The sequence below is a fragment of the Choloepus didactylus genome, chromosome X, assembly GCF_015220235.1.
Source record: "Choloepus didactylus isolate mChoDid1 chromosome X, mChoDid1.pri, whole genome shotgun sequence".
Taxonomy (NCBI): Eukaryota; Metazoa; Chordata; class Mammalia; order Pilosa; family Megalonychidae; genus Choloepus; species Choloepus didactylus.
Genome location: NC_051334.1, coordinates 28,053,116 through 28,076,568, shown reverse-complemented (window position 1 = coordinate 28,076,568; position 23,453 = coordinate 28,053,116). Strand labels below are relative to the sequence as shown.

The following is a 23,453-nucleotide window of genomic DNA, read 5'->3' as shown; positions in this document are numbered from 1 at the left end:
TAGACCTCAAACTCGGTAAAACTGAAATCACCACCAACCACCATGGCCTTTTGCGTTTAAGTCCAGCTTTGATTCAATTGCTTCTCGAGTCCCAACCCTTGCCTCCATCCTTGCTTGTCTGGACTACTGTGATGATCTCCTAACATATCTCTATGACATATGGCCATTAGAGAGATTTATGTAAAGCATCAATGGGACCAGCTCATTCCTCTACTTAAAACCCCTCAGTGGCTGCCAATTACCTACAGATGAAGTCCAAGTTTTTCCAACATGGGTTATAAGTCACTCCATGGTTTGATCCGTGCCTAACTCTTCAGAGTTTCACTTCACATCACATGCTTCATACTTTAAGCTTTGCCGAGACTGAATTTCTGATAGCTCCCAGCATGTACAATGTTGCTTTCTGCCACTTTGCCTTTGCTCAAGTCCCTTCATCTTGGAATGCTCCTCTCAGCTAGCCAACATTCACCTGTCTTTTAATACTGAGGCTTTGATCACTCAATAAGCTTTTCTTGATATCCTAGGCTGAGTCAGATGCTCCTCCTGAACGCTTCGAGAACATTTCATGCATATGTATATTATCACATTTATCACATTATTTTATAATTATGTGCCTAAATATCTCTTGCTCTCACTATAAAGATGGTGAAGTTGTCAACATGACTGCAGCATAGACATTTCTATTCCCCAAGTTCTCTGCAGAATTCTTGAATGTGGTAGGCTCTCAATATGTATTTGCAAGTAAATGATGCATCAGTAGATTAATTAGTATATAAACCCATTGAGGAATGACTAACAGAATAATCCTCAACATTTCCTGAACATACTAGGTAACACTGGTCTGGTCCATGAAGAAATGAAATAAAAGACATAGATCAATTGCTGGAGGAAAGGAGTGAAAAAAATAAAAGTAGAAAGTTGGAAATAAGCACATGGCAAATTTCCTTTGATTGGAAAACTTCAGTGCAAGAGTAGATGATCATGGGAAAGAGATGGAACTGGAGCTGGGCGCAGGCAGTGGACGCAGTGCGGCCAAGAGCTGATGATGGCAGTGAACGTATAGTCAACATCAGTGACCAATGATAACCTAAGTTGACAAGACATGCTGGGGTAGATCAATGAGTCTCTGCAGTTGAATTTGAAAACGCTGGAATAGTTGGGCTCAGGGGATGCCTGTTGTCAGTTTATGGACATGGAGTTCCCTGGCTTCACTGCCTTGAAGAAAGTGAAATTCCAAGCTAAGTTAGAACATGAATACATCCAGAAATTCAAAATACCACAAGTAGGTTTTAAGAGAATGGGTGATGACCAAATAATTCCTGTGGACAAATTAGTGAAAGGAAAGTTTCAGGACAATTTTGAATTTGTTCAGTGGCTCAAAGAGTTTGTTTATGCAAAGTATGACGGAAAAGACTATGATCCTGTAGCAGCTGAACAAGGTCAAGAAACGGCAGTGGCTCCCTCCCTTGTAGCTCCAGCTCTGAATAAACCAAAGAAACCTCTCAGCCCTAGCAGGGCAGCTCAACAGAGGCTTATTTCAACCCAGAGAACTCCTGCAGCCCCTAAGGCTGGCCCAGGGGTGCTGAGAAAGAATCCTGGTGTGCACTGGGGATGATGAAGAGGCTGAATTGATGCAGCACGTCATCGTATTGAAACTTACCATGAAGACTTGGAGAAGGAGAGAGATTTCTACTGTGGAAAACTAAGGAACACAGAATTACTCTGTCAGGAGAACGAGGGGAAAATGACCCCATGTTGCAGGGGACTGTGGACATTCTCTGTCACAGATGAAGGTTTTGTGATACCTGATGAAGGGGGCCCAAGGAAGGAACAAGTAGAGTACTGACAACCTGGACCAGCAGAGCAACACCTGAATTCTTCACTCCAAATCATGTGCTTAGCTGTAAAACATTCCCTTTTATTATTCGTAGAGGACTCCTGGTTTCTTTTCATAAGCAAAAAGTACCTCTTCTTAAAAAGTACACTTTGCAGAAGTTTCACTCCTTTTCCATTAAGTCTGAGTTAGGAGCTTTTACCTTGTAGCAGAGCAGTAGAACCATCTAGTTGGTTCACCTGGGGAACAAAGAGGCTGACCCTGGGGCTCACAGTGTCACAATCAGTTGGAAACGCTGATTGCTGGAGGAGGTGTTTTTATGTAATACATTGAAGTGGAGACCTTGGTAGAGAAATGAAAAGACTGAATTGAATTTTAATCTAATGTGAAATCTTGGTAAAGAACATTTTAATAAATAAATGCTTTAAGAGCATTTAAAATATGCTCCCTTATTTCAAAATATTAAAGGTAACATGACAGATTTTATGTGTTTGTTGTTGTATTTAGAGAGAAAGGGCCATACCTTGGAATCTTCAGGACTTGCTGTTCAGAAGGCTTTGCAGGATTCCTTGAATCCTTGCAGGTCTAGACTTGGCCCAAAAGGAAAGTTGCTCTGTAAAGTCATTTCATGTCACTGACCAAATGCAACCCTGCTAAAAAGCAAGAGGCCTTGTTTACCTGGATGAATACAGGGTGTGTTTCATTCCTGAGATATTTGAGTTAAAGAGCATTTCTCTGATAATTTTTCCAATTATCCCCCAAATTTCCATATATTATGTTTTTTTTGGGAAATGAGGTGGCTGGTTTGAAACTGTTATGTACCTCAGAAAATGCCATGTTCTTGTAATCCATTCTTATAGGGGCAGACCTTTTGTGGGTGGGACTTGTTGATTAGGTTCTTTCCAAGGAGATGTGGCCCACCCAATCAAGGTGGGTCTTAATCCTTTACTGGAGTCCTTTAAGAGAAGTCATGGAGAGAGAGAGCTTAGAAAGAAAACATCCCAGGAAAAGCAAGAAGGACCCACAGAAACTGAGAGAGCCATTTTGAAACCAGGGCCTAGGAGAAAAGGACCAGCAGACGTCACCATATGTCTTCTCATGTGACAGATGAGCCCTGCATGCCAACAGTCTTTCCTCAGAGAAGCTATCTTCCTCTTGATGCCTTAATTTGGACATTTTCATGGCCCTAGAACTGTAAATTTGTAACCTAATAAATCCCCATTAAAAAAGCCAACCCATTTCCGGTATACTGCATTTCGGCACCTTTAGCAAACCAAAACATGAGGTGTGTCCAGTTTTTTAATCCAAAAACTACTTTGGGGGACTCGTCCACATCTCTGGGATTTGAAAGGGGATCGCGTCCCATTTTACTGTCTTTTAAGTTTACATTTAACACATTACTCTTCTCTGCCCGCCTTTCCAACTGGGGATTCCTCTTTGGATCCTTAAAGTTTGCTGCTTAGAGTGTAAATACAGCAGGCAGGTGATCATGCTGCAAGCTCTTTCTGGACCTCTGGCAAAGGGAATGATCAGTGAAGGCCACTGCTACCTTTGATCTACAAGGCTGGGGTGATTTCAGTACCTGCTGGCCATAGCTCTCCACTGCTATCGGAATACTTTGCCAGTGCACTAATCTCCTTGGAAATAAATTCGTTAGCATATTACTAAATGTTAATTTTATTTTGCAGAAAATACAGTACCATGACTGACTTAATTATTAGTATTTAAAATATTCCTTTCCTTAACTCTCCCTCATTTGTTTTTGACCACAGCCTATTCAGTCCCTTTGACAGAATTCTGCAAAATGTGTGTCACCCACTACTGAGATTGTTCAGCCCAAGATGTATTTATATTGAAGGTAGGTTGTCCAAAAATTTGTGTAGAAAGCAGGTATTTTATGATAAAATTGTTGTGTAGTGCATGCTGTCTGTGGAATTCAAGGAAAACTCAGATTTAGTGATTAACAATGCCAAAAAAAAGGCAAGTAAGTAGACATTGTTCAAATGAAAGTGGTGCTATTTCTTTTTTTGTGGCCTTTTAGATTTTGTTGCCCTATAATTGCATTTTATTGGGAACCCATCTCCCACCTTGTCTTTCTTGACAGAGTTTTTTCTACTTTAAACAGTTTCTAAATAAAATTCTGTATTTCAAGAAAAGAAAAGAGTAGATTATCATGAATCAGAGATGGTGAATAGGGGAAATAATACTGATAATCAACACTAGACAAATGTTAGACTCAGTAATTTACATAGTCTCACAAACAAGGATTCTGTTATTACAGAAAAATAATCAATGGTATTTCCATGCAGATTCAGATAATTATGAATTGAGAAAATGGAATGTAATGAAGGTCAAAGCAAATTACTAACTTGGACAATGAACAAGAGCATAATTAGAGGAAAGGGGAACTGACATTTTTAAAAGCACATCAACTGTTTTTTAAAATGAGCTTTATACCAACCATCAGTGACATTATGAGAAGTATGGATCTTCCAAATAATAATGTATCAGAAAAGCTGCAACCCTGTATGAATACCACATTTCTTCAAGCATCCAACATTGTCCATTATATGCATGAACTGGTGGTTGTCCTTATGAAACGGAATGGGATTCTCTCTGAAAGTTTGTTTTTTTTAGTTATACTCACGTATTTTTCCCTGCATAAACTTGAAATTCCCTCACCGCAACATCCACCATGGCTAGGTTGACATTCTAGAAAATCCCAACAAAGCCTTCAAGCCTGGCTTTGTAAATTTCCATTGCAATGGAAAAGCAAGCAGTGTTATTAAAACCTCATAAATGAAAGTCCCTTGTTGCTATGGTAATGTCTACTTCTTGACTGTTCAAAGAGAGAACTCTTCTTTCTCTGATTCACCTGGGTCCTATTTTTGCATTGGTGATATGCAGGTGATTAAAGGTATTTGAGAAATAAGCATTTGCTATAAGCAGGTAAAGACTCCACAGTCATTTTTGATCTACAGAAACAGATTCTGAGCATGTAAATCCACATTGAATTAAAAGACTCAAATAATAAACTAGAGAATTCATTGAGGCAAAATGCAATGCCTGTTAGTGATTGACCACTCTTTCAGCATATTTTTTCCATGTTTTCTCTCCTCTTAAAACATCCTAGTGCAACTAAATACTATATAATTTTTCATTATTCTCTTTGCTTCCAAGAGATTCCCATTAAATCATATTTGGTCAGAGGTTATAGTGAATTATCATTCATTCAATACTGATGTATTCAGAATAAAGGAAAAAGTGAGGTGATGGTTTTACTATCAAAATAATCTACAATTTCAATTTTAAAAAGAGGTAAGGTATAATACTTTTGCTTGCTTTCCAATTCACCATTAGTTCCTGGACAATGAATATATTAATTACTGTAGGAACTATAAAACTTACAGACACCTGTTGGGAATGCAAAGATATGTGTATGTACATGTGTCTATATGTATTACAACATTTAAAAACATTTTAAACATCACAGTAAATTGTATCAAACCTGTATAAAATTGGAACTATATTACAGAGTTATAGAAACACATGCACACACATGCACGCACACACATAATTTTTAAAATACCTGGCATGAAACCTCCACAGTAAATGATACATTTGATATGTACATTTGTTCCTTTTTCTATATGAACATACCTATAAAACCTATCAGGTTGCCCAGAAATAAAATTTACAATAGATGTCTAATTTTTAATTATTTTGAAAGGCTTAAGAAAGCTGTTCCAGAGTAATATACAAAGGTAAATTTTAAGAAGAAATTATATTTATTTATGCTGCTTTTACCCATGTGATCCCATTGAGCTAAATATCTGCATGTTTATTTGAAAAGAAAATGATAATAGAGTAACACCTCATTATTAAATTATCCCCTCTATTGTACTGTTTTCTTTGCATACACACTCTATATCACAGCCAAAACCACTAGCAGTCACTCAGGAACTTGCCACCTCGTTGCAAAGAGAACAGGAGGCCTCTGCCTTTATGTTCCTTTATGTTTCTCTATGAACCTTCTAGCATAGGCTTTACCACTCAATACTGTATTGGTTTATACCCCACATCAGACTGAGTTCTTTGAGACTGAGAACCATGCTTTAGATATTTTGATCTGTTTCACAATGAAGCTAGGCTGTAAATATTTACCGAATTAATGAATGGTAATAAATGAATAGCACTCGTCACAATCTACTGTGAATTATTATCAGTTGTGTACATGTCAAATGATCACTTTCTCTACCCACTAAGTAATAAATTGCTTGAGAACTACAAGACTGTTCTACATATATTTGTAAACTTTTTCTAATGACATACAAACTATGTGGTTAATAAGTATCTATTAAATTTTAATTAGAGATGTATAAAGTTTAAGAGTAGAAAAAGCACAAACTATAAAAAAAGTACAACCTACAGACATTATTGGGTTTTTTTTTTTTTTCAGTGTCTTTCTTGAGACAGTAAAAACCACTACCTTGATGATATTATCTTCCAGGCACAGAGGATGAATTTTGCCCCCCTAAAAGTATTAGGCTTTTGATACACCAGGCTCCAGTTTGCAAGATGAACTTCTTTCTGAAGATAATATTTCTTGTCCTTTCTTTTCAGGATGGATTTGAGAGGCCTTACAGACACATTGATGAATGCTATATCTTGAAACCTCAGGAATAATCCGCAAATAGACTACGAGTCCTTTGGTATCAGTAGAGATTTAAATCTAGTATGAGGTATTTCATAGTACTCACCTTTAATTATCTTGTTGAGACTTTTTTTTCTAATAGTACATGTTTTAACTGAACCATCCATGGCATAGACCATCAGTACAGTAACTCTAAATATAGTTCAAATTTTAAACAGAATTTATAGAATTCACTGAAATATTTATAAAACGTTTTTGAACAGAGTAACATGGCCAGTATGAAATTTCACAGAGCCAAAGCTATAATGTAATACTGACATTTGAAACTTACAAGGCTTTTTTTATAAGAGAACATTATTACCATTATAAAGTTAAAATAATAGCTTCTATTAAAGTCTTTTAGAATTCATATTGGATGACCAAGATGTACTTCCTGAGAATAATAAAGACTTCAGATATTTAAACATTGATCTGACATTGTTAGCCATGGTTTAGAATCAAAGAAAGCATTTTCTTAAGAGTTCAAATCTCACAAAGCCCTATGAACAGGTCAAGCAGCCTCTAATATACTACAGCTGCTCCTGCGGTTGCTCCACTTTTTAAGATAAAATGTCATTCAAACAGTCTTTTCCCTATTCCCACATGAATCTTATTCAGAAAACTCATGGGGAGACAGATTACTTATTCATGAAAGTAGGGTTTCTTTGGTCATCCTAGATTTGATTGGCATTAGCAGCAACTATGTTTGACTCCAAAGCTTTAAATATTCATTAGAGCATAATCATGACATTTAAATATCTAAGCATGAGAAGTTTCAGAGTAATTCTCATTTTGGAATAAATGTAGCCTACTTTACAGAGATGACCTGACATAATGACAAAGCATTACATTCCTGATAATTTCACTGTTTGGAGGATTACAATATGGAATATTTAGTATTTTGTTAAAACATCCTACCAAAGTTTGAGAAGATTATTAACTAGTTTTATGTGAAAACTGATAAATTAATAAAAGAAGAGATGGCTCCGTACAATGACCATATATGCACATCTTCCTTTGAATGAATTAAGCTCCCTGTAATTATGTGCATAAATTAAAATTGTATGACTCAATCACCATATTTAAAATCACAGCTAATGCAATCACTTTTGTAGAATTCTTTCATAAATTGGCCCCCAATAGAAATGCAGCATGAATGTATGTATGTGTTTGTGGGGGTGTACACACGTATACCTCCATGCACTGAGCTTGCTGAAACCTGTATATAACAGACACACACCCACACTCAAATGAAATAATGTAACATACAATGTAGTCTCTCTAGCTTCTAATTTATTGTGAGTAGTAATAATCCTTTTCAGGTTGTAGGATACCATTTTATAATAAACCTAAACTGAAGATTAGATTTTAGTGAGAAAACTCCAATTGAATTCACTATTAAAAACATGCACTAAAACAATCCAAGAAAAATTTAAATTTCTATATTAGTTTAGTTTATGGAAGAAATGTATTTGTTAAAAAGGATTTGGTGAGTTATAACTGATGTAAAATATAAAGGCCAAATGTATGTAAGTGTATAATTTGTTAAGTTTTGGCATATATATATATACACACACATCCTGGAAACCATCACCATAATCAAAATATTGAACATATCCATCACCCCCAGAAGTTTCCTCATGCCTTTTTATAAGCCATCTCTCCCCACCCCACCTCTACAGATCTGTTTTCTGTCACTATAAATCGCATTTCCTAGAATTTTATATAAATGGAATCATACAGTATGTGCTCTTTTCCCTGGCTTCTTTCAGCATGGTTATTTTCAGATTCATCCATGTGGTTGTGGCTAGCAATAGTTGATTCCTTTTGGTTTCTGACTTGCATTCCACTGTATGGATAAACCAACTTTGTTTTTGTTGTTGTTGTTGTTGTTTTAATCAGTTCACCTGTTCACAAATAGTTAGGTTAGTTCCAGTTTGAGGTCATTAAAATACAGCTACTATGCTCATTCATGTACAAGTCTACATGTACATATGATTTCCTTTTTTGGGGGTGAATACTTAGGAATAGAATGGCTGTGTCATATGGTAGGCATATTTTTAACTTTTCAAAAAACTGCCAAATGGCTTTCCAATGTGGTTGTACTATTTTACATTCCCACCAGCAGTTACTTCACATGGGTTGTACGTACATTTTGTGGGACAAAAGCATCCCTTCTGTATACAATGAATATTATATACAGTGATGCCCATTTATAGGAACTATAACATAAACTATTCTAAATAAATTTAAAACTAGATTTTTATCTACCCTCTCCCAGTACAATAGATTATGATGAGGTGAAGTATATTAATAACAATTAACATTTACTGAGTGCTTACTATGTGCCTGGTTCCATTCTAAGTGGTTAATATGGATTATATCATATAAATATCTACAACAACCCAAAGAGGATAGGTATTAAAATTGAGTCCATTTTATGGATGTGGAAACTGAAGGAAAGAGGGAATAAATAAGTTGCCCATAATCACAAATCTAGTAACTGTCAGAGTCAGGATTTGAACCTGGTGGTCTGACACCAGAGTTTCAGCACTTAACGTCAATGTGATAATCCCTCCTTCCATCTACGCATTACGGAATACCTGTAATTTATACTACAAAGCTATGAAATATCCTTCAGATTATCGTTTGCCTTTGGTCAGCTTCCAAAGTGTTGAAATGGTTGTTTTCATCAATTTTGCCCAGCTTTATCACTACTTTTTTGGGGAGAAGATTTTCTGATCTCCTCATTTGGCCATAGGCAGAAGCCCTACCTCCAAAAAGGTCTTTCTTAACAGAACTTTAACTGTGACATTAGGTTTTTACTTCTTTAAATTATTGTTTAGTAATACTTTTCTTGATATAAAAAATGCTAAACACCAACATCATACACTGAAGTATTAAGATTATAAAATGTTAAACAATTCTGAAGTCCTAATGCCTCCTAAAATTTTTCACATATAAAGTGAGCTTAAATCTGATAACTTTGGTATTACTGGAATCAGCAAAAAAAATTCATCGAATTCCATCTAATAGTCATAGCAAAATTCACACTGCCTTTCATTTAACATTCATTTCTTTCCACCATTCATATACATGTATTCTACTAGAAAATTTGTTGGTGAACTTGATTGTCAAAGAGTGTACAATTCACCAATGTTGAATCTAATTCCAAGATCTTTACCTAAAATAAATTTTATAAGTAGAGTATAATCTTTTAGTAAAACACATATCATTTGCAACATGCAGTGTCAAATTCCAAATTGTAAAGCAACCTACATAAAACACTTCATAAAGCATCAAAATGAATGGTCTCCCTATAAAGCACTTCTCAAATGGTCGATATATATTGAATAATTAATGGATATAGGCATTTTATAAGTATGTAAATGATTTTAAAAATTTAAAGTTTTAGTGTATTCAGAATTGAGCCCCCAACTCTCACTGTAAGATTTTTCAAAGCCAGGAGGAAGTAGCAATGGGATGGAACAGTTACCAGAACCCAGAGATGAAAGGAGAGGTAGATTGAAAGAGTTGTACACCAGGAGCTGTGTGATCTTTGACCACCAGTCTACCTCAAGGACCACTTCATGAAAGGAAGCCAGGGGAATAAACACCCCAAACTTGATCCACTACTTCTCCCTGTTCTCCTGATGTTCCTCGCTGGACATACCCAACTGGAAGACAGAGGACAGTGGGCCCACCGATGTTTTCCTTACAGGCTCTCCTCCCTCTAGCATATTGGGCAAGGGTGGATGGTGGATCTAGGGGGACAAACTGAAGATATCTAGCATACTGACTTTGAGTGTGTAGCAGAAACATGACTTTCATCTCTCCTTTTTTACACACACATTTTTATGAGTAGGAAATATTTAGAAGAGCATATTGTAGTAAATTCATCTGTTAAATTACAGTCCCCTTACAAGATTTTATTTCAGCAAGTTAGATTTACTAAAAGGCTAATGTCAAAATACATGACCGAGGGTTTCTTCTGTTTTGGGTATGTGCATTTAGAAGTAGAAGGGGAAGTCTGATGATTAAGAAGCACACTAAGAGTATTTACATTTTATTTTGATTTTCTCATATTGATTTTAGTTAGGTATTTAAAACTTTAATTAAGACACGTCTTTATTCACAAACATAGACAAATCCAAAAGTGGAAAACCGTAGGCCATTTTTTTCTAAGCAGTTGGTTTTAATAGTAGCAGCTACTAGAATAATGTGCAAACATCTTTCTTGTAGCTACAAGAAGAATGACTGTCATTTTTTACCAGTCTGTATCTATAATGAAAACTGTAGAGTTATAGAATTGCTTTCAGCAACTGCTTTTATGGAATTCTCAACATGCAAAGTTTACTCTTTTTAAAAGAACTGATAAAACATGATACAAAAGACTCATTTCTCAAGGCCATGAAAGAAAATATACTCATCCTTGCCACTATGTGATTTATCAAATGTTCAAATGAAAGAGAAAATACCAAATTCCAACCTCATATAGTCTATACTAATATATTCATAGTATATAGTATATATTTAGCTTCCCTTTATGGAATGCAGTATTCATGCACATACACATACATATATGACAGATAATTACTTTGGTGTTTTATTACATTTCTTCTACAATATTCCTTAACATTAGCAAAAACGGGAGAAAGTTTTACTACAGTGTTTAAAAAAAAGGTATGTAAAACAATAATGAATTATTAAACAGATCATGTGATTAAAAGCCTTATTTGCACATAAGAAGTTATAAGACATTTAGCCTACCAAATTTCTTAACCGCATGCTATTCAGAATTTTTAAGTTGGTTTTCACTATATGAATGGAAGGATTTCAAACATCAAATTGATTTCAGACAGATCTCATTAAATCACAGTTCAATACACTATTAATAGCTCTATTGCTATGTCCTTAAACAAGTTCACAATATCAAATGGAACCCATTAAACAACATGATTTGGCACACTTTAATGTTTCAATAGTTCAATAAGACTGCACCTGTCACTACCACAAGGAATAGCCACAACAGGACTTGACAAGGAATTTTCTTTTCCTGTCTACTGTATGTCTTATATTCTGAGATTTTAAAGAAATTTCCCAAAGATTTTAAGTAAAAGTGAAGGTGCATTTGTTAGTAATATATCATGGATTGTTTCTTCTCTCTGTGAAGCCTTCCAGTGTTTCTACCACATACTCAAGGATAACTTATTTTCTATTGATGTTGATGTTGGAAAGACCTGGATCACTTTACTTATGCATTCACTTCCTAAGAAAATTACTTTTCTCCAGATAAATTTGGTATCAGGTAACGAGTTTATTTCACATGTCAATTCCTGTAACTACTCTGGCTAATGTTTATCATTTTTGGAATATCCCAAACCACATTTTTTCTCTTTCTGCTTTGTTAGATTATACACATGAAAGTACTTTTTCTATAAAGAGTACTTTTATTTCTAAGATTTGTTATCCTTTAAAATATCTATTCAAAAATATTTAATAAACATGCATTCATTTTTCAAAGATGGTAATATGCATTAGTCATATGCATTTAATAAAGCAACTAAACATTACATATTTAATACAGGGACTTCTTTCAGCATGTGCAGTTTTGTTTTTCCCCGTTTCCCAAATGAACAGGTAATATGGGTTCTATGATCTACAAGACTGACACATTAGCATATAAGAAGTTAACTTACTCTCAGGTCTACCTTCATTTTCAATTGACTGAACAAGATGACATGTACCAATGCTGTTGAATTGAACAGAATTGCTATACTTCCAATCTATATTGGGCCTCATGCAAACATGCTGAGTAAAATTACAAAAGAATCCAGAACCTTTTAAAAGCATTTCCCATTATATATGTGACATACCATATGCCAAGTCTTGGAAAACAAACTCAGAAATCACCCTCATCACCTTCCCTGTCACCCTTCATCCACATCCTATAAAAATACAAGTTCCACCAATTTTACTTTCTTAAATATCGCTCAAATGTAGGCTGATCATTCTAACCATACACAACCTTGAAGGAATTTCTGCTTGCATGTATTCCTTTCCTTGATGTCCTTTCCCTGATTAAAACCTCCTAGGGTCTCCCTTACCCTGAGTAAATGAAGTTCGTACTCTTTTGTAAATTTGTCATAGCTCTTGATATGATCCCAAACTAACTTCCTACTATCGCTTCACCCTTGAATACCCACTGTACTTGTAGTAGATGGACAGATCTGTGCTATTTTGGACCTCCCTGGTTCTGCACAAAGTGCTGGAATGCCTTCCCTTGCCTACTTTATAGCACTGAATACTCTCTTTTTATTAGAAAAGTTGTGGGTTTACAGAACAATCATGCATAAAATAAAGGATCCCCATACACCACTCTATTACTAACACCTTGCACTGGAGTGGTACATTTGCTATAACTGATGAAAGCACATTTTTATATTACTACTATTAACTATAGTCCATGGTTTCGCTTACAGTTCACTGATTGTGTAGTGCATATTCATGGAATTTAAAAAAAATTTATTCTATTTTCATGTGTACAATGTAATATTTCCCCTTTTAACCACATTCAGATACATATTTCAGTGCTGTTAATTACATTCACAATGTTGTGTTACTGTCAGCATCACCCATTACCAAAACATTTCCATGGTTCCAAATAGGAACTCTGTACATTTTAAACCTTAAATCCCTATTCCCTATCTCCATCCCACCCCTGGTAACTCTTTTATATACCAAAGTCCTGTATAAATATACTCTCATAGGAGGGGCCTATCCTTTCCTCCCTCCCTCCTATAACTACTACACTATATTACATTGATCATTAGTCTCCTTCAGAGCAAGGTCAATTTTTTTCCTTTTTTATCTCCAGCAGCTAAAATATATCCTTGCACATTGTACCTTCCCAGTTAGTATTTCAATTAACCCTTTACTCTATGAGACTGTAAATATAATGTGTGTGTGTGTTATTCAGACAAATGAAAACTGGTTGAACTTCTTAATTTTCAATTAATTATTTGGTGATCTTCAAGAGCAGCTTAAGTTTTTAATATTTTTCTAATGGTGCTATCACCAGAAAAAAAATCAGTGTCACCATCTGAACTTTCTGTTAGTATCAACCTGCTTTCCATCCCTACAATCTCATCTTTTGCCAACTCGATTTTCTCTAGAAAACTATCATATGATAGTTTAATGATAATGAAAAAATTAGAATATGAGGATAGATGAAAACTATCATCATATTCTAATTTTCTCAGGATTTTTTCCACCAATTTCTAAATAAAGAAATATGACTACTTTTAAAGACTCAAATATTCCCCATTTAAAAAAATAGTTTTGTTGAAATATAACTTACATACAGAAAAATACATAAATCCTCCATGTACACCTTAATGAATTATCACAAAGTGAAAACACCTGTGTACCAATCAACCAGGTCAAGAAACAGAGCATAACCAGAACCCAGAAGCCCCTCTCATCCTCCCTCACAATCACTACTCCCTCACTCCTCCCCAGCAGTAATTACAATCCTGATTTCTAATACCATAGATTTGAAATTTAAAATGTTACGTAAATAAAATCATAAAAGACCTATTCTTTGGGTGTAACTTAACATCTAATGGTTATGTTGGTAAGCTTCATCCATGTTCTGTAGCATGTAGTTGTCGTTCTATCATTTTCCTGGCCAAATAGTTCTCCATTGTGTCAATTTACCACAATTTATTATCCACTCTACTGTTGACAGACTTTTAAATTGTTTTCACTTTGGTAATATGAAGAATAATGCTGCTAAATGCATTGTTTTAATATCTGATGATCTAGGAAAGAATTAATGCCACTTTCAAAATGTTTCCTCATTTTTCATCAATTCATCTAAGTTTCCCATCGTTTAGATGAACTTTTAAAAGGTCAAACCTTCAAAAATATACTTATTTAAGCTTGTTTTCATAAGCAGTTTTTTAAATAGTGCCACTATGATCTTATTTAAATGTGAAAAATAAATGTACCAGAAAGTAGTCACACATCTCAGCTGTATGAAGACCACCATTTTTTTTCACTGATAATCCACACAATTATATATATAATCAGTGTGAATACAGGCATGCATCCCTAAAACCAAAATAGGGCCCCCTTAGAATTTTGCTGGAAGACTAGGGTTCTATAGACCTCACCCTGCCACTGGCTACTTAGGTGACCATGGAGTAATTACCCACCTTCTGCATACCTTATTTATGTTCCAAGTAGTCTTTCTAAGGCTATTTCTATCTCTTGGATTCTAAGAATCTATTTTTCCTCTTGTCAAGTGAGAGTGTCTTAGGTACCACAGAGAACTTAAAAATTATGATTGTAAGTAACATCTTCAGAAAAACACTATGGATTATAAGGACATTTATTGAATTATTCTTGCACGTGTTATGCCTTATTTTCCAGACTCTGCAGTACACATTAAGCCATGTGTGACACTGTTCTTAAGAAACAAAACTCCCCAGGGTAAATTAACATAAATGTGTGCGTCCCACATGAGAGGAGTGGAAAGAAAGGAGGTAGTGAAGGAAGGGGTATGGGGCCAAGTGATAACAGCAATGTGATGCACAGACCCTATGACAAGCTGAAGACAATCTGAAAAAGAAAGAAAAGTGCATGCAGAGTCCAACCTCTGCAAAAAAAGAACTAAGCAATGACTATTTATCAAGTATCATACTAGGCCCCGGGATACTGAGAAATAGCTTCCTTTTTGAAAAAATTCACAGTCCATTAGGGATGAAAAACTTGTGAAAAGAAGGAACTACCAACCAAGGGATAATTGTGCTCCATGAGAGAAAGACACTAAACATCTTTAAGACCAGCTCAAAAGAAGAAATGATGACTACCTGAGCAGCTGTGTTCATGCACATTTTCTGGCCCGATGTTACATCACGCAGTACTGTGAGTGGTATAACACTGGTAAGGAAAATTAGGATAGAAAATCTTTTGGTAGCATGTAAGGAAATCATGAGTCCATAATATGGACTAATTATAGGAAATGATTCAATTCACTTTGGCAAACAGTTACTGAACATCTATTGTGCATAAGGCAAACAGATAACTACAGGCACACAAAGGTAAACGACGCCCAGGACCTTTATTCAAGGAGCTTAGAATTGAGAGGAGAATCAAAGACAGATGGAGAAGAAGAAAGATAGCATCATTTTAAGCATCAGTTTATTATCATGCATCTGTGGGGCTTCTAGGGCAGAAAGGAGAGAGAAAGAATAGTTGACTTTAACTTGCAAGATGCAAACATAGAATGCAAAAGAAAATTTATATGAGCTTCAACAGACTGTGCCTCTCTCCCAATGGTGCCACCTAATCCTTTCTCTAATCAAAAGAGCATTCCACAGTGGAAAGGACACTAAGGAGCATACGCACAAACATCGGAAGAGGATGGGGAATTAATCCCACACTCCCACACAAATAGCTGATCATATCATAGGGAGACAGAAAAATTTCCCTTTCTTTAGTCAATGCAAGGTTTTCGGGCACCAGTATTAACCAACAGACTAATTTCTAAAATTTTCTTGTAGCAAACAGTGGATTCTTAAATTTTTCAATAGCTCACAAGGAAAATAATATCTACAGGTACTCTGGAGGAGCTGGGGAATGCTGTGGTGTTGTAGAAATTTAGAATTGGTGGTTCTTCACTTCTTCAAGGTTGTAAACTGACCTAGTTTGAATTACACTTGACAAGACACCACTGAATAAGCACTGTGTAGAGAGCACTGTAACTGCCCTTAGAAAGGATACAAATGAGCTAGAAGTTATATTTTCTTTAACTGAGGAGTATAAGATGATTGGTATTATAGGGTGTAAACTTTGTAAGCAGTTAAGCAGAATGTACTGTCTCCCTCTGCCCCACACACAAAGACAAGAGTATGGTTACCAGGTGAGACTGTGCAGGTGAGGACTATCGAAGAAGATGCATTGTGAAGTACATCTTGATGGAAAGAGATGTTGAGCTTAAGCAAGGGGGTAGATTTCTGTATTAGAGGGATGCAGTCTTGGAGGTGGGGTCAGAATATAATAGGGCTAAGAATCCACTTAGGTTAAAATAAAAGATTTAGAGCAAGGGGGAGGTTGCATCACTTAGAGATAGGGGAGGGCCCAGTGTTGAAAATAACTCAGAGATTGGAATAATAAAACCATGAGGTGGCAGGGAGAACAGAACAGAGGAAAAGACAAGTCCACAAAATATTAGGACAAAGGAATCAGTAGGCCTGATGGACTGGATTAATATGAAACAAAAATGAGAGGCAAGAGTAAGGAGAATAAGGTTTTGATTCCAGAACAAACAAAAAAGTAGAGAACGGATTATTTGTGTGTGTGTGTGTGTGTGTGTGTGTGTGTGTGAGAGAGAGAGAGAGAGAGAGAGAGAGAGAGAGAGAGAGAGAGAGAGAGAGAGAGAGAGAGAGAGAGAGAGAGAGAGAGAGAGAGAGAAAGAGAAACATATCTAGGAGGAAGATGGTGGCGGGCGTGGTGTGGAGAATTTTAAGGTGTGTCTATGTACCATGTGGAGATTTTTTCCTCTTTCTTCCCAACTGCAGCAGGCTCATAATTATGACCATGTCATTCTGTAGAGCTCTAACAGCCTATTTCCTTCGACGTGGCTGAAGAATCAAGTTCATTATGTCTGTAGGGACTTGGAAAGCTCACAAATAACAGTGGCCATTAATCACACTAGCTAAATTCCTGCACTAGTGACAGGAAGGTATGGAAAAGGGCAAAATTCTAGGTTTTCCCTAACATTATTTTAGCTTACTCTTTGACAGATAATTTCAGGCCCAAGTATAAACTCTGTGTTGAAAGAAGGCTTGGAATAGCACGTGCTTTGTCTTCCACACCATAATAAATCTCAAGAGTGCAGACACTCCATGTTTCACACACAACAGAAAAGATACATCATGGCCATTAACCTTCCCCTTAGTTGCTGATAAAGTAAAATAGACCCATTCTTCACAGAAACACTCATGTATCTGTTCAGAAAAATATTCATCTTGCTGCAATAAAACCTATCATTTTACAACTCCAAAGCGATCTTTGCAAAAACTATTGATGTCAATTTAAAATCAATATGATGGGAAAGCAAAAATAACCCTTTAAAGACAAAAGGCAGAAGAGTTACATTTAAAATTATTTTCACCTAATCTCTCTCTCTCTCACTCACTTGCTCTCATTCTCACTCTCTCTGCTTCTTTCACCATAAACATCAAAGAATTAAATGCAGGATTCTCATTATTGACTTGAGGGAAATTTGAGATGACATGGTAGAGAAGGAGAATTGTAGCTGTCAAATGACTAAAGCTGGCAGAAGTAATCCTCCTTTGCAATTCTTTTGAATCTAGGAATTGTGTTGAAGTTCATTTTCTCATTTGGAAGACAGCCGTTTTCTTTTCCCTAAATAGTCTTGGTTGTTGTTTCTGATGCTGGGCAGAACAGGCCTGCTTAGAGGTGAATACCTTAATTAAAAAAAAGCAATTGAGCCATCCTGACATGAAAAAAATTTAACATTGGGTAATTTGTGTGTGTGTGCACGCGCACATGTGTTTGTCAACTTGGATATATTAAAGTGCTTCAACGTCAACTTCTCTAAGTACAACAGACTTTGTAAACACTCACTGGAGAGAGACCATTTGCCTGAGAAAAGCCTTCCCTGGACAAGCACAGCTGCACTGAGGGTAAGTGGGACTTTTCTGCCATGGTAACTTTTTCACTGCAGAGACCAGCAGCTTTAGCCAAACTAATCAAAAACCTTGTATCATGGTCTGCACTCCATCTGGGCTCCACTGAATATCTTGGAGACTCCTTCCAAACTGGCTTCAAAAGTGAATAATTTCCCTTGCATACCAGGTGTATTTACTATTGCCCGGAATAAATTCGAGTTGTAGGGAGAGATGTGGGATCTGGGAAGGAATTCAACATTTTCAGAAACAGGTTTAGAAACTACAATTTGTCAGGATAACCAAGATCTTGGTTTTGCCATCACTTCCTTTTCAGCATAATAACAACCATATATAGTTACTCATATGCAAATAAAATAAGTTAACCCACCCTCTCACTTGGCTCAGGCTCCCCATTATCATTCATTTATTGTGCTGCATAAATTATGAGAGTATGTCGATAAGATGATTTTCTCTTCTTGAAACCACTCAAGACTACATGATAAATTTGACAGGGAGCAAAATTTCCATCAGGTATCCCAAGTCTCATCTTGAAACATGCTCCATTTACACTGTGGAATCAGACAGTTCCATTCCAATCTGAAAAACTATAAACTGAATATCACCAACATACCAACTATTAGAGGCACACCTATGAGACCAAATGTGGAATAAGACCTTTATATTTAATACATTCCACAATATTATTACTTAAGAATATCCTCTCTGTGGTAATTTACAACGAAACAAGATCATATTCCATAAATTAAATTAACAATACAGGAAAAATGCATATCTTCTTTTGGGGCTTCCTTTGGCGGTGTGCCAGTTTGCTAATGCTGCGACTATGCAAAATACCAGAAATGAATTGGCTTTTATAGAGGGGGTTTATTTGGTTACAAATTTACAGTTCTAAGGCCATAAAAGTGTCCAAGTTAAGGCATCAATAAGAGGATTCCTTTACTGAAGAATGGCCGATGGCGTCCGGAACACCTCTGTCACCTGGAAAGGCATGAGGCTGGCGTCTGCTCGTCCCGGGTTGTGTTTCAGTTCCTCTCTCAGTTTCTGTGCATCCTTAGCTTAGTATCTCCAAGCATCATTCTGTCTGCAACTCCAAGCATCTCTCCAAAAGTCTCTTTCAGCTGCTCTTGGGGCATTTTGTCCTTTCTTAGCTTCTCCGGAGTAACCTCAGGGCTAGCATCTTAAAGCATCAGCAAGTGTCTGAGCCTCTCTTAGCTCTCTTAAAAATTCCAGCGAACTAATCAAGCTCTACCCTGAACAGGTGGGGTCAAATCTCAATGGAAACATCCAATCAAGAGGTCACACCCTAATCAAAAAGATTAATAAGTCTGCCCCCACAGGACTGCATTAAGGAATTTTGGGGGGACAGAGTATATCCAAACAAGCACAGGAGGTGATGAAAATATTCTAAAATTGATTTTGGTGATGGTTGTACAACCCAGTGAATATGCTAAAAACCACTGTATTAAATGGTTAATTTGTATGGTGGGTGAATTATATCTCAATAAAGCTGTTACAAAAAAAAAGAATGAACTGTTTCAAGCTGGTAGAAGTTTATAAATGCTCCATGTGAGTTTGTGTCAACAAAAACGGAAGATTATAGGGGACACATCTGATACATTGCCATTCCCCAGAGCTAGCTTTCCACATCTCTCTTTATGTTGACAGTCTTTCTTTTTGCCACCATGCACTTCCCAAACTCTTGCAGACCTGAGAGAACAGAAGAAGAGCAAGGTAGGAAGGGCAGGCACTTGCCAGGTCCATTCCGAGGACTAACAGTAGTAAAAATCATTTGCTTGACGCTGAGCTATTCTAGAAGGACAGCATCAGACCTGCCCCCTGTCAAAATGTAGGAGTGGATCAGGTTACTTATGAGGTTCCCTCCCTTTCTAAAGCCCTATGCTAATGACTGAGAGCTTCTAATACCTTCACAGGAATAGTATAAACATTCACACAAGGATTCTACAGGAAAACCTCAAAGAGGACCTTTTCAACATTTGATCAATGCAAAACAATCTCTAGGGAAATCATTTCTTCTAACTTTCTTCCTTCTCTCCTACTTCTTTCCAAGTTAATATATGTGTGCTTTAAAAAATAATTCCTCAATCAATTCAAGAGTAGGGCTAGTGAGACTGTCCATCTCCCCAACCTGTGTCTAAGCCTCTCTATCCGCCAACAAAAAATAATGATCTTTTCTGGTAAAAAGAGGTTGATAAAGAAAAGAAAAATAACAGGTTTCATTTTAATAAAGAATAGTTTTGGTAAAGAATTGAATATAAATTCATGTTTATAAGTATGTAGCATTTTTTAGTTTCAAAATAATTTTAACATACATATACATAATAGCTACTGTTATTGGCCTCGTGTATGAAAGGAAAACAAAAGGCACACAATGGTGTGATGTCTAAGTCCACATTCACATGCACAATTTAGTTATGATATACCATTTACAGTGTTAGTAGACAATTCCCTGAGTTCTCAAAGATAATCCAAGGCCTCATGTATTTCCTAATTGAACCGCAGAAATACATGAAGTACAAATTATCTCATTAGTCTTCCACGTTCTACAAAAATAAGTACTGCCAAAGAAAATGATTTGCTTCAAGAAACAAAACCAGCCCCCCGTTATGATCACTCTCTTATAAGAGAATGACACTTACATTAAATTCCCCACACACTTAAATGCCCATTTTAATAATATTAATGTAATTAGGCTACATTTGATCTACCAGATTCTCCATTGAAATATAATTTATTTTGAACCAAAATCTCGTACGATTTGAAAGAATTAGACTTCAATGCATTTAAACCTATCAAGACCTTATTCTTTTATATTAGGTTACTGGCAATAACAAAGACAAAAGCCACTTGAAATAAAACTGCATCAATATCTGCTATCCAGAGGTCTGGTCCTCTCACTTGAACTGTTCTCTTATAGTCTACTGTCTGCTGGCACCTCCACTTAGAAGGCTAACGGGCATATCAAACACATCAGGTCCAAAATGATCTCTTGACAAGACCCATAATCCAGACCTACCCTTCTGCCGTCTTCTCCATCTCTGAAATGGCAATGTCATCCTTCCATACCCTATGCCCAATCCATCAGCAGATTCTACTATATCTACCTTTAAAATATATCCAGAATCCAACCCACTAATACCACCCTAGTCTAGGTAACATGATATCTCTCCTAAATTACTAGAATAGCCTTCTAATTGGCCACTCTACTTCAGTTCTGGGCCCCCTGTGGTCTAGAATGTTACTTTTAGGTAAGGCAAATCACATTACCTTCTGCTCAAAACCTTTAATCTCACTCAGAATAAACGGCAAAGCCCACACAATGATATACACAAGGTTTGGTATATCTGCCTATTCCGTCCAACCCCACTTCCTTAACTTCTCTTTCCAGTCTACCCATTGCTCCCTCTGCCTGCCACTGAAGGAATTTTGAATTACTCTTTCTTCTGTCTGGAATACTCTTTCAGCAGATATCGTTGTGGTTCATTCCCTCAACTCCTAATCAACGAGGACTTTGCTCAAAACATTATTTTTAATTAAAATCCCCTCCAGACTGCCACACCTTCCTCCCTTCACATTATGTATCCTCTGTCCCTGACTCACTTTTGTCCCTATTCTTATTATTATCTGACTTAATAATCATTCTACTTATTGTTTAAACAGTCTGTTTCACCCACATACTATATTTAACTTATTTTTCTTAAGTTGTCTGCCTCACCTCTCTTAGAATGTACTAGAATATACGCTCCATCAGGTCAGAGATTTCTGTCTGTTTTGTTCAGCTCTGTATCCCCAAGTGATTAGAATAGTACTTGGTACAAAGCAGCCACTCTACAAATATTTGTTGACTAAAATAATAAATTAACACAAGGATATAAAAATTCGTAAGAGCAAATTAACTGTCTTTTCATATCTTTAATTATTTTCTTTAATATATGGCACAATTTCATGTTTTCAAAAATGCATTCCATTAAAAATCTCAGGATAAATAGGAGAATACCCAAGTGAGTTAATTTATTTATAGACAATATGGCATTCATCAAGCTAAATTTGTCACCGGAGCAACTAATCACAAACACACATAAGGATCTTGCGGATTGTCTGTTTAGATTTACTTTAATAATTTGCTTATAAAAATTAATCAAGTGTCATTATTTGTCATCCTCCTACTTCAATCTTTGTCTCCTCAATAAACATCACTGGCATCTCTCCAGTGGCTCTGGCCTGAAACTTGAGTCATCCTTTGATTTTCCTATTTCTATCACTCTGTCACAAAAAGTCCACTAGCAAGTCTTGTCAAGTATATCTTCAAATTCTAATATCTTGGTCCACCCTTAGCTCTTACCTCCACTGTCATAACCCCAGGCCCAGTCACCACCAATTCACCCCCTGGACAATGTCAACAGCCCCATAAATTGGTCATTACACTCCCATTACTTCCCTCTTCCAATCCATTCTCCACCCTATAATAAGAATACTTAAGACTCAAATTAGATCACATCATACCACTGCTTAAAACCTTTCACTTTACTTTTATAATTGCTCCAGTTACTTCTTTTAACTTTCATTTGGAAATATTTTCAGATTTACAAGTAAATTGCCAAAACAGTACAAATAAATCCCTCCCTATACCTTCACCCTATTTAGCCAAATGTTAAGGTCTTACATAACCACACTAAAATTATTGAAATGAGGAAATTGACATGAATGCACTACTATGAACTTACTGGATGCTGATGCTGCTGGTCTGGTAATCACACGTTCATCACCACTGCTCTAGTCATATTTCTCTCCAATCCTTGATCATGCCAAGCTCATTCTCATCTCGAGGTCTTTGCACTGGCTTTTCCCTCAAACACTCTTCCTCACATCTCGGCATGGATAGCTCTTTTGGTCATGTCATCCAGAGCCATTTGGAAAAGATTTCCTGACCATCTGTGCCAGTTTGGATATATTATGTCCCCCAAGAAAAAGCCATATCTTTTAATCCAATCTCATGGGATATAGGGATTAGGTTGTTTCCATGGAGATGTGACCCACCCAACTGTGAGTGACACCTTGGATTAGGATGTGACCTCTTGATGGAATGTTTCCATGGAAGTATGGCCCCACCCACTTAGCCTGGGTCTTGATTAGTTTACCTGAGCACTATAAGATCTCAAAGAGAAGGAGCTCACAGAGCTGCAGC

The 23,453-nt window shown here is 36.4% G+C and overlaps 1 protein-coding gene and 1 pseudogene across 1 annotated transcript in view; one reads left to right on the top strand and one right to left on the bottom strand.

Moving 5' to 3' along the window:
• Positions 1-23,453, bottom strand: part of IL1RAPL1 (interleukin 1 receptor accessory protein like 1) — a 1,449,662-nt gene that overhangs the window by 1,024,431 nt on the left and 401,778 nt on the right. The gene's annotated exons all lie outside the window — the stretch shown is intronic.
• Positions 1,046-1,846, top strand: LOC119522902 (annotated as a pseudogene).